The following is an 11,577-nucleotide window of genomic DNA, read 5'->3' on the forward strand; positions in this document are numbered from 1 at the left end:
TGTTGTGAAGTGATTTAGCTGGTGTGTAATTCAGTTTCTTTACACACAAGGAAAAGTTAATATAGCACTTACTGCCTGTTGTATTCAGTCATTACAGCAGTCAGTCAAATCACTGGTAAGGCAAGTTGAGGAGGAAAAGTGTGAAATGGAAGGGATTTCTCATCCAGGTGTCTTGAGTAATTGAAGCTATCCACAGAGAAGTCTTGCTGAGTAAAAAAGGGCAGAATATTATGAACATCATTATGGCCTTTAAAACACTGAATGAATGATGAAGGTGTTGAGGAGGATAATGAGTCTAGGTGAGTATCACCTATGGAGATTCCTTATTGAATAGCTCTGCTTAAACCATCCATTTGTTGATGGCTCTGACTTGCACATTTGTTGCCATCCTGGCTACTGCTGGAGAATTGGGCAGTCCAAGTAATCGGAACAAGCAGTGCTGGCTACCACTATTCCTCTGCATTTAGGTCTTCCACATATGAAAGGAGTGCAGCCTTCTTCCAGCTGTCCTCCTTCAAGTGCAAATGTCTCCAATGACATGATATCCAATGACAGCAGTGTAAGGGACCCTCCGCAGCAAGCTGGGCACAACCAGCTTCCTGGTTTCTGCAGGCTGTGCTGAGCAAGCTGCAGCAGCAGCAGCATGTGGTTAAGCTAATGCAGGGCATAGTCTTTGTCCTAAGGAGCCTTATCAGAGTTGCTCTCATGCAAATTGCTTTTAGGTGGAGATGTCATCTACTGCACCTGGATAAGTGGTGTTGAAGCCTCTTAAATGTTGATGATGAGGGTTAGCTGGTGTGAGCAGAATGAGGAGGGTTAGGGCTGTGAGGGTTCTGTGTTTTTTGTGGTGCTATGAGGATGCCTACCTTAGGTCCTTTGCTCGATCTCTGCTGGGGTTCCTAGGCTTCATCTTCTGGGGTACTGCTGCAGCTCAGATGTTTGGTGGGGTTTCAGTGATCCTGATGTTCAAGAACTACAGATTTTTATTTCAGGAGTCTTACTTGTCTCTCCCTGGTTGGCTGGCTCTTGCAACTGCACTTACATTGCTGCCTACTGGAGTTTTGGCTGTCTCTATTTCTGTTAAGTGTTCCTGCAATCAGCAAGGGACTCTCATGTATTTGCTGTTGCTCCTTCTTTGCTTAGAAGTGTCTTCAGCAGCTCTGGCACATTCCTACTGTGTTAGGACAGCTTCTCAGCTGGAAAGTGCTATGGATTACTTTGTTCACCAGCACAACTGGACATGCTCCCAGGATCCTGGAAACAGTGCTGTGGATGTGATACAGAGGAAGCTGCAGTGTTGTGGGGTCCACAACTACAAAGACTGGCTAAAGGCATCATCTTTGTATCATCCAGCTTGTGTCCCTAAGACATAAGAATGCTGCTGTAAGGAGAAGCATTCTCACTGCAGGGGAGACAGGCCATGTGGAGCAGCTTTCTGAGGAAGGCTGTCTAAAGAAGCTGGAAGACCAGTTGTGTTTTGCCATGCTGTACATTTTTTGGTGTTGTACTGTGCTAAGCATCTTGGAGGTCTTAGCTGGTGTCAGCAATGGCTTTCTCATGAGACGTCAGCCGTTCCATGAACTCCGTATTCTGGACTCATATACCTTCTCACAGGACTATAGGTACTAGCTGCTTTGCTGCATCTGCTACATCTTTCCTCGGCTTTTTACTACTTTGTTGTTGCATTGGAACAAAATTTAAAAAAAATGCATAAATAATAATAATAATAATTGTAAATCAAATTAGTTGATCACTGCTGGATTTTTTTTTTCTTTAGTGCCATGATCTTAGATTAGTTCTCCCACAGTTTTTTTTTTTCAATAAGCCTGAAAATCTTCTGGGAACGAGTCTTCAGCATGTGCAGACACAAAACTACTCTATGTAAGTGCAGGGGAAACAGTAAGAAAAGGCATATTTGGCTCAGGGCAACTTGTTGTCAGGTCATGAGCTGCATTTTTGGACTGAATCATAACTGTACTAGATTCTTGGAGAGTAATTATTGTCTACTTCCAAACTTGTGTTGGAAGCTTTGTTTTTTCTATAAGAAGCCTATGGATAAAGTTTAATATTTATTTTTCTTTTTCTAGTTCAAATGCTGGTTTAAGTAACTTATTCTTCAATGAAAATCCATGTCAGTTTTTGAAGTGGCATGAGGGTACAATCTAAATAGGTTTGGCAGCAACTGAGTAAATAATACGATGATGAGCAGCAGGAGGCAAAGCAGTCTTTTGAGTTGCACAGGAACAATTCCCAAATAATAGAGCAAGAAAGTCTCTCTCTATTCATTCATTTCATGACAGAGCAAGGAATGAGTCAATTTTTTTTTTCTCAGAAAAGTTATGTGGGGTCACATGTGTGCTTGAATTATACCAGAAATACACTGCTTTTTCTTAAGGTACACCTGCCCTTCTTACTAAATCCCCTTGTTACCCATTTTCTGTCTTAAGCCTCGCTGCTCACCTGTGAATGGGCACTCCCTCAGCTTTATCCCTTGGTAAGTGTGTGTAGGCGATCAGCAGGTCCTACAAGTTTACCACATTAGATTTTACTGAACTGGAAAAAAAGGAAAAGGCCTGGGTCACAAAAACTGCTGGACCTGGCAACTGCCTTAGCACTTGAAGTAATAGTTAGTTCAATCATTGCTGTTCTAAGTTTTTTACCAAACTTCAGGTAACTCACTGCAAATTTCAGACCCTAAATCACAGATACTGATTTTCATGAGCAGAAAAGAGAAAAAAACCAGAGAACATTAGGTGAGTTCTTGAATGCTCATTATCAGCCATGTGAAACAACAAACATGAAATATACTGCAAAGCTTCTCCAGTAAAAAAAAAACCAAAACAACAAACCCCCAAACCAAACAAAAACACCAATCAAAAAACCCCATCGAAATCCAAACACTGCCTTCCAAACCTATCTCAAACAATTAAGGTATTGCTTTAGATAAAGGAAGATAACTAATTCATTAGACATCAGTAGTTCTTAAAAAAAAAGAGTGAATGTTCCAAAGTAAATAAGGAAATGGTTATGACCTTTACAGAAGGAAACATTTCTTTCATGTTGCTTTACATGGGATAGGTGTGACAATGAAGGAAGTTTGTTTAGTTAAGCACCACAATAGGGACTTTGTGGTACCTCCTTAACATAAATGCTTTGTAATGCAAATTACAGTTATGACATTAAGAAGATGCAATGAAAATGCAGTGACAGCAATAGGCCCAGGGAGAAAGAGCTTACTGGAGAAAGAAGAGTGGAGTGGGTAAAGCACCTTTTTACCATTTGCCTTTATTAAGGAGGTTATTATTCTTCTCAAATCTTATACCTTACAATTTACTTCACAGTTTCTGAGCCAGAGTCTCGTAGGGGGGAATGCCCATATTTTTCATCACTAAGCAGAAAGTAATAATTTCAAGGTAATTAAAGAGAGTTATGTGGATAACCTCATCTCTTCTCCTGTCTGCTAAAACTTAAGGTCATTCATGATTCCCTCTACTCTTACTGTACTGAGAAAAATGAAAAGATAAATATGAAATTAATTAACTGGACATTAAATATATGAAATGGCTTTTAGTAGTTATTTTTTCCCTTGCATATTCTTCCCTGTGGAAGAAGAGCAGGTAAACCTGGTAATAAGTGTGAGGATGCATGAGACAGACATACTCCGGCCATTAGTGGTTGATACAGACATACTCTGGCTATAAATGGTTGGTAGTAGAGTAGAAGACAAAATAATAGATTTATTACCCTTTTGATGTTTGACAGTTTGAATACTTACTTCTCGACAGGAATAACTTCTTTTGAAATAAAAATGGTGCTATTTCTAAGCAATTACACTTTGTTTCTGTATTGTAAGATGCATAAATCCTTGGGTGCTATTGCATTCTATGCATTTTGTATTCTTCATTCTGAAAGGATCACCAGCTGTTTTTCATAATCTAAAAAAAAATAGCAGCTGTATAGGGAGGCAGCAGATGACTTACAGCTAACATTTCTGAAAATGGTGTTGCTTTAGATTTGAAGGGGGAAAACTGATATCCAGAGCAAAACTGGAAATGTATTCTGTGATTACTCTTTTACAGAGCTTTTATCTATCTATCTATCTATCTATCTATCTATCTATCTATCTATCTATCTATCTATCTATCCCATCTATTCCATGCATGAGCTGGTGATTATACTGTGATATCTTTTGCATAAGGCAACAGTCAGAAAAGTAGAATTGTTTCTGAAATGTAAAAGACATTATTTCAGCTTTTTCTCAACTGTCTTTCTGTCTTTCCCTCTTTCTAACCTTTTTTTGCAAAGAACTCCGTATTTTTTCCCTTTTTCCTTTATTGTGAATGATGGCTTGATTTAACTCTGAGTAGAACATAATTCAGCTTCTGAATTATGAGTTGTCCTTCAAATTTCAAATCAAATCTCTTGTCGTTTCAGTTCAAAATTAAATTCTATCTCACAAACACAAGGTAGAAAATCTGGGCTTTGCTAGAAGGTGATTGAAGACTCAGTCCCTACCTATCTTACATGGATATTGTTAAATCAGTTAAAATGACTCTTTAATTGAAATTATGGCTTTTGTAGTCTGTTGTAGAGTTGCACTATGTAGAATAGCAGGAAGTTGTAGAGTTACACTTCGTATTTTCTTGAAAAATTCGCCTTGCACATCTAGGTTAGCCTCCTTCCTATAAGGTGGAATTACACAGGGTAATAAAGAAGCTGAGAGAAGAAAGGAAGCCTAACTCTAAAATATCACAGTATCATCCTGGAAGACAATACAAATAATTTTTGACCTAAGAAGTACAGAGAACAAGCTGGACTACTCATTCAATTATGTCAAATGATCAGCATTCATTTATTAAATGATATAAAGTGAAATTCAATTAGAGCAAGTAAGTGATTACATTATGTAAAGCAATTTTTAAAACTGGGTAATATGATAACCATTTATTACATTATATTGGATATTGGTACCTTTATTAAATTCATGGAAATGCTTATGATAGGCTAGTTAAAAGAGTTTGCAAGTGAAGCCATTCCTCCTTGCATTTCTTTTTAGTATTGAGTGTGCTGCTATTTCTTTCAAAGCAAAGGCTCAGATTTTACTATGACATTGTTCTTATAAGGAAATGTTGTAAACAGTACTTGTAAAGCTAATTAGTAAGAGGTCCAAAACAGGGAGAAAAGGATCAACAATTAACCATCTTAGCAGAGGGGAGGCAAGGGGAAAAAATTGAGTGCTAAAATTGTAATCTTATTGGAAACATACCAACATATTACAAAAATAAAATATCTTAGTATCTTTCTACAAGACTAGATTTTCTATTTTGCAGACAAATAGGATGAAACAATAAAATTTGAAGATTTTATTGAGACTTTTCTGGAGTGGGAGAATGTTATTTCAACATCTGTGTGCTGACAAGAGGGTCACATTCTTTCTTACTACTCTGTTAGCGCATTTTCCTGTGATTATATTTGAGTAAGGCAAAAAACACTCCTCTAGGTGCCAATATCCAAACCTGACCACTGATTGGTTTGACCCAACTTCCTGAAAAAAATTCACTTCCATGTCAAACCACGACACCCCCTCGTCATATCTCTTAAAGTGTCTACATTTGCTACACAACCATTCATGTTGTAGAGCTGGGTTGGAGGTACAAAAAATATTAGAAATAGGATCTGTTATTAAATGGTCTTCTTTTTTCATGGTACTTGGTGAGAGAATATTTGTCTAAGGACTCAAATACCAATTTATTGCTTAAATTCAGGTATTTTTGTAGCCAGAATTTTTAAAGTCTTAAGGAATGTGTGCTTTCTGTATGAGGCAGGTGCAAAATCCCTAGGAGCCTATGGAATTCTAAAATGAATCCATGTATGCAACTTTATGCTGATTACTTGCAGAACTGTGTGGGAGAAGATAGAATTCCAAATTTTAGGCAAGAATTACTGTGCAAGTGGCTCAAAACCATGTGCAAGTAGAAAAGGTAGCAGATTTTAGGACATCTGGAAGTGTTATTTTAAATACGTGGAGAATTTCCCTTGGCTGACAGAAGTAAAAAAAAAGCCTGATGTTTTTGTTTTGTTTTGTGTCATTCTCCCCTGCTCTGCATAGGATTTTCATGAAGGAGGAAGCTGGAATGTCTGTGTGAGATAACCTCTATAATTTCACTTAATGAAGAGTTCATTTCCTTACCAGGGCAGTTTGGTCTAGGTGGAAAACAGCGTAAGGGTTTGTTAAAGGTTATGGTGAAGACCACAAAAAGATAAGGAGATAAGGAGACCACAATAAGATAGGGAGAAGAAGCTGTGTCTGTTGGGCTCTAATTGAGGAGAAAATGCTGACAGAAAGGATGCAGTTGTGTGAATGCAATAGCAACAACTATACAAAGAAAAGAAATGGAAAACAGAAGTTTTTTATTTCTGTGCCTCAGTAATTATAGTTGTCCAGTGCTGTTAATAATTTGAGGTTAAAAACTCCCTGCAAAGAAATGTTGAGATTGTAAAGCAGTTTCTTTAACCTCATGTCATAGCAACTGCTGAAATCTCTAGCCACGGGATGCCTGTCTAATTTAGTATGGTTTGAATTTATTATCTTCCCCAAAAAATTAATTTCATAGAGGATATTTGCAGTGCTTGGTATAAACTGGAGAATCATGTAAGTAAAAGCACTGTCACTCTATGAGCTAATAAAATCTCTGGTGACAGTGCATTCTTATGAGTGAAGGACATTGGAATCAGTCTCAGCTAAGGGAAGAAGAAAAATACAATCAAAAACCAAAACAAACAGAGCAAAAATCAAAGCCCAAAAAACCCCAAACCACCACCACCACCAGCAACAACAAAAAAAAAGGAGTGGAAAAGCTTTTAAAGCAGGAGTAGATCAAAATGATTCTCTTGCTCAGCCCACCAGTGTAATGAGGGCCTGGGAAGCCCAGGTCTTGCTGACACCTCTTCTTCTGCCTCATTTTTCACTTTTTGGCATGTGATATCAGCTGGCACGTGCCCCCTGAGGGTAGTGTGGGAGTATGACAGCATCTAGTACAAGTAGCATCCCTTCCTTCCTGATACACAGTCCAGACTCCTGAGGGCTTTTCATCCTTCTCTGTATTAAAAGCTTTTCCGACTGCTCTTTACATGAAGATTAATGGCTTAGGCATCTGGGAGGTCTGATTGAAATGTACAACAGGATCTGTGCAGGTGTGTTTAGGAAGAAGCAAACCCAGTCTTTTTAATAAGAATAAATTCTTTGAAACTTTTCTGACTAAGCAAGATGAGAAGATTTTGCAATTTACCTAGATATCTCAAATACCTAAAGAAAATGATATGGACAAAATACACTCATGCTGGTAACAGGCAATGCTGGAAAGCTGCTTGCCTTCATACCGTACCCCTTTGGTACTATGGTCTCCTTTAATCATACCAACATGAAATTGGTTTCAACTGTTACAGGTATCAGAGGACAGTATCTAGCTGTGACTTCTTGGCCTTGCTGTGTCTCTCTTCAGACCAACTGCTAGACTGAGAAAACTTGCATGAACTGGGCTCATGATGCCATGCAATATATGACTAGCTAATCAGAGTGCAGCAAAACAAAGGACTCTGTTCTACTCTGCTATGTGTTTTACTCTGGGATAAGAAGAAAGGAATTTGGTATGTTTCTTCATTAAAACAGACTTTTCATCCTGCATTAGGCAAAACTCTAGGGAAACAACCTTTCCCCACTGTTAATTAATCCAGAGAGTGAATAGGAGGATGACTAGACAGATGGGACATAATTTGAGTATGGAAAAATTGTCATCATCCCTCTTTAATTAGTGTTATAAGATGGCTCTCTTCAGATATAAGTAGATATGACAAAGATGTATTTCACATATTCAAGAGGGTAATAAAACTGCCACATGCTCAAACCAATATACATACATATCTGATTAAAAAGCTGACTCTCTGAAAACAATGATGGATGAGGTTTTAATACAGATGGGTATTAGGAAAGCAGCAAGAAGGGATTGCTGTGAAATGAATGGCTGCAATTCTTGTCTGTAGAGAGAAAAAGAAAAGGGAAAATATATTAAATTTAAAAGCGGGAAAGGCTATAAGGAGGAACTGAGGACACAAGAGGATGAATTCATGCTATATAGTTTAAAATAATGCTTTAGTTATTAAAACAGAGGAGAGCAGGCAGGCTGTACCAGTCATCAAACCACCACATACATCTCTGAATAGTTATGCAGTATGCACCATGCAGACTGCTTTTTCCCTTCCAGACCATATAGTTGCTCCTCAAGAACACATGGTAGATTAGGAGTGTGTATTTCTGGAGATGAGCATCAACATTTGCATAGAAACAGGGCAAAAGGAAATGTAGTCTTCAGTTGCTCTACCAGGGCAGGAAACTGTTTCTTGGGTTTCTGGCTGTTGTCTCTGCCTTGCTGTTGACAGTGTTTTTACCTAGTAGTAAAACCTTTTTTCACCACTTTAAAGTAAAATCAACTAAAATTTTTTTTTATTGTATGCAGCAACACTTTTTCTGATTGAATTCTTGGTTTAGCCTGCTTTCCTCCGGTGAAATCCACGTGGACTCTTGGAGACAGTTCAAGAGTAGGTACACAAAGGAAGAAGCCTACAGAAATTCCTAAGTTGATCTGTAGTTATCTAGTAGATGTACATCACCCATCTACAGATATATTGGCTCATATAAGTTGATTGAAGGCTTTCTGAAGACTGTTCCCTTCACGAGCCTAACCTTGAAGCTGTTTTGACATTTGGTCTCCAACCACTGTCAGTCACTGTGTTGACAGAGTGGCCGTTGCGACTCAAAATCACAGAATAAACTGTCTAATTGCTCTGAGGTAACATGAAATGGACATCTTAATGCAACACTAAAAAAGTTGTGGAATGAGCTTGGTAGGCAACAAAATTAAGGGAAAAAAGGACTTAAATATACTCATGGTTTCCTGTCAAAATATTGAATAAATCTATTTGCATGTGAGAAAGTTAGAAGAAAAACAAATGCCAGTTCTGTTGGTTAAGGGAAAGCTGGCATGCGAAGTTTGTGCCCAGTCAAATTGTGTTCTATTTTCATAATATCTGCTAAAATGGACCCTGTATCAAAATAAAAAACTTGTATGGAAAGTGATGGTGCAGTTGCTTTTATCTGTGAGATGTGAAAAGAGGCAAAGCAAATGCTAAAATTTTTGCTTTTCCACAGATGCTTCCTCATTCAACACTTTGAAGGTTTTTGCTTTTCCACAGATGCTTCCTCATTCAGCACCCTTGAAGGTTTCAGTACTCTCGAATAAGCTTCAAATCTTATTTTTTCTCCTGTGGTGAATCTTGTTTCATCGTGCCACTTCACCTGATAATTTCATTTTTTGAAAGTGAAGTACTAGTTTGAAAGCAAACTAGTGGGAGATCATGAGTCACAGCTACAATTTAATAGGAAAATTGAAATAAATGCAATAATACAGAAAAACCGACAGAGGCAGGATACAACCTCACACCTTGTTGGCCAGGGTGGGGATTAAATGGTGGCTGCAGTCCTGTTGAAATGATGGTTGTAGTTCTGTTGAAGCAGTGATCCTGTAGAGGGTTTGGTCTTCTTCTGAAGGTCCAGTGGTGGTTTTGGAGCTCTTGTCCTCTGGGAATTCAGTGAATAAGGCTTCTTGTGGTGTTCCAAACATCAGACTATATCCAGGTAAGAATGCTTGGCTCCTCCCCCTGGATGGAGCATTTCACAATGGGATGATGTAATTTTATCAGTCATGCAGTGAGACTCAAGGGCCCATTGAGAGAAAATATTTCCCCAGAGGGAGGATGGGTCATGGAAGAGATAAAGAGCACTGCCCCACCTGGTTTTAACAGATGGTGATAGAATATATGTATAAAAGTATAGAATATATGTATAAAAGTATATTTTTGTTACATTGTAACCTAAGACAAGTGAATACCACACTCAGTAGCAGATAAATATTGTTTCCTGAACATATTTAGCTTTATTTTTGACTTTGTACATATATCCCTGGCAGAGGGGTGCAACTAATGGGCAACATTGACAGTGCAGAATGACTAGATGTTTTCTTCATAACCCTATATTTTACTGGAAGACTATAGCAGTTCCCAGACTTATTTGATTTTTCCCCCCTCCAAATTAGATATATAGTTACATTCTGAAGGCACAAATGGTATGACAATTAATATATCTGAACAAAACAGAAATCAGTATCCATTAAAATTGGAGCTAGGGTTAAATAACTAAAGTAATATAGAAAATTCCTGGAACCTGCCTCAGATAGAAATTTCAACTCCAGACATTCAGCCAGCAGAATTGCCCTTTTATTTATTTCCTGACACTTTCATTATGATTTATTCTTTTCTATATAAATAATCCCTGTACCATACCCAGGGATTTGTTTCATTTTTGCGAGGTAGAAATCATTCATTTCCTGTCAATGGAAGCTCATAAAATAATATATTGACAATTACAGCCAGCTGAACTGGTGATTATGAGATTAATTATTCTTGTGAGTGATGGCATTTAGCTGCTTTAGGTTTCCAGCTCTGTTGTGTTGGGCATTTTCTGCGGACAGGAGGCATCTGTACAGAGGCCCCTGCAATGGACATGGGGTCAGGCCTCTGCTGAGGACTCACTGCTCTCCTCCAAATGGGCTGGGGCATGATGGGCTGGGGCATGATGGGCTTAGCTCTGGGATTTGCAGCTGATAGCTTCCCTCACAGCTGACATTTTGTGAAAATGCTTCTGGTACAATTTGGGTCAAATGCTATCTTTGGAAAGGAATCTCTGGTTTTTTTGTATGGATAGGAAGCTATTTTAAAATTTATTTACAGTAGGTTGTTCAGGATACCCCACAGCTAGCGGTCACTGGTTTTCCCTGCAGTTACCTTGAGAAATGAATGTCATGACAGCTGTGTTAAGAAACTGATCTGCAGAAAAAGTAAACAGTCTCTCAAATATTTTGGGCCATGTGCTAGTCAGTGACTGCGATAGCTGTCCCAGAGCCTAGTTATGTGGTGATGCTGAAAGCAGTTTCACTGAACAGGATGGATACTGCTTTAGAAGCCAAAGGAGAGAAAATTTAAGTGACAATAGTCTTTCTTCTTGTCAGGGAAAGTGAGTCAGTGGATATGTATTTGCTCCAGACCTCATAAGATTCTTGCTTTTGCCACAGCTCTTTGGGCAAAAGCTGATGGTGGCCAAGCCTGGGGTGAGCCAGTGGACTGTGTGCCTTGCACTGCTATGGACCTGCACTGAGCACAGGGAGCTGTGACACCATGGGGCAGCCCAGAGGCAAATGCCTGAGGCACTCTGCTAAAAGGGAATGTTCCTCTTACAGAGAACAGTGGAAGTGTTACTTCCACTGAATTACAGGGAGTATCTGCAGGCTCGGCACCTGACCAAAGAAATGGCAAATATGGATGGCCAAATCAGTCACTCAGCCAGTTCAGATGACTGACCTTGAGGCAATGTGCCCCTGATGCTGAATCTCATCACATGCTCTATGCACTGTCAGACTGTGCAGGCCCGGGTTCTGATGAGTCCTCTCTTTTGTGCCCCTTGTCAAC

At 38.9% G+C, this 11,577-nt stretch overlaps 1 pseudogene; it reads left to right on the forward strand.

The window, feature by feature from the left end:
* Positions 1-806: 806 nt before the first annotated feature.
* On the forward strand, positions 807-1,629 carry LOC128821970 (tetraspanin-3-like; annotated as a pseudogene).
* Positions 1,630-11,577: the final 9,948 nt, after the last annotated feature.

Source organism: Vidua macroura, chromosome Z (assembly GCF_024509145.1).
Source record: "Vidua macroura isolate BioBank_ID:100142 chromosome Z, ASM2450914v1, whole genome shotgun sequence".
Classification (NCBI taxonomy): Eukaryota; Metazoa; Chordata; class Aves; order Passeriformes; family Viduidae; genus Vidua; species Vidua macroura.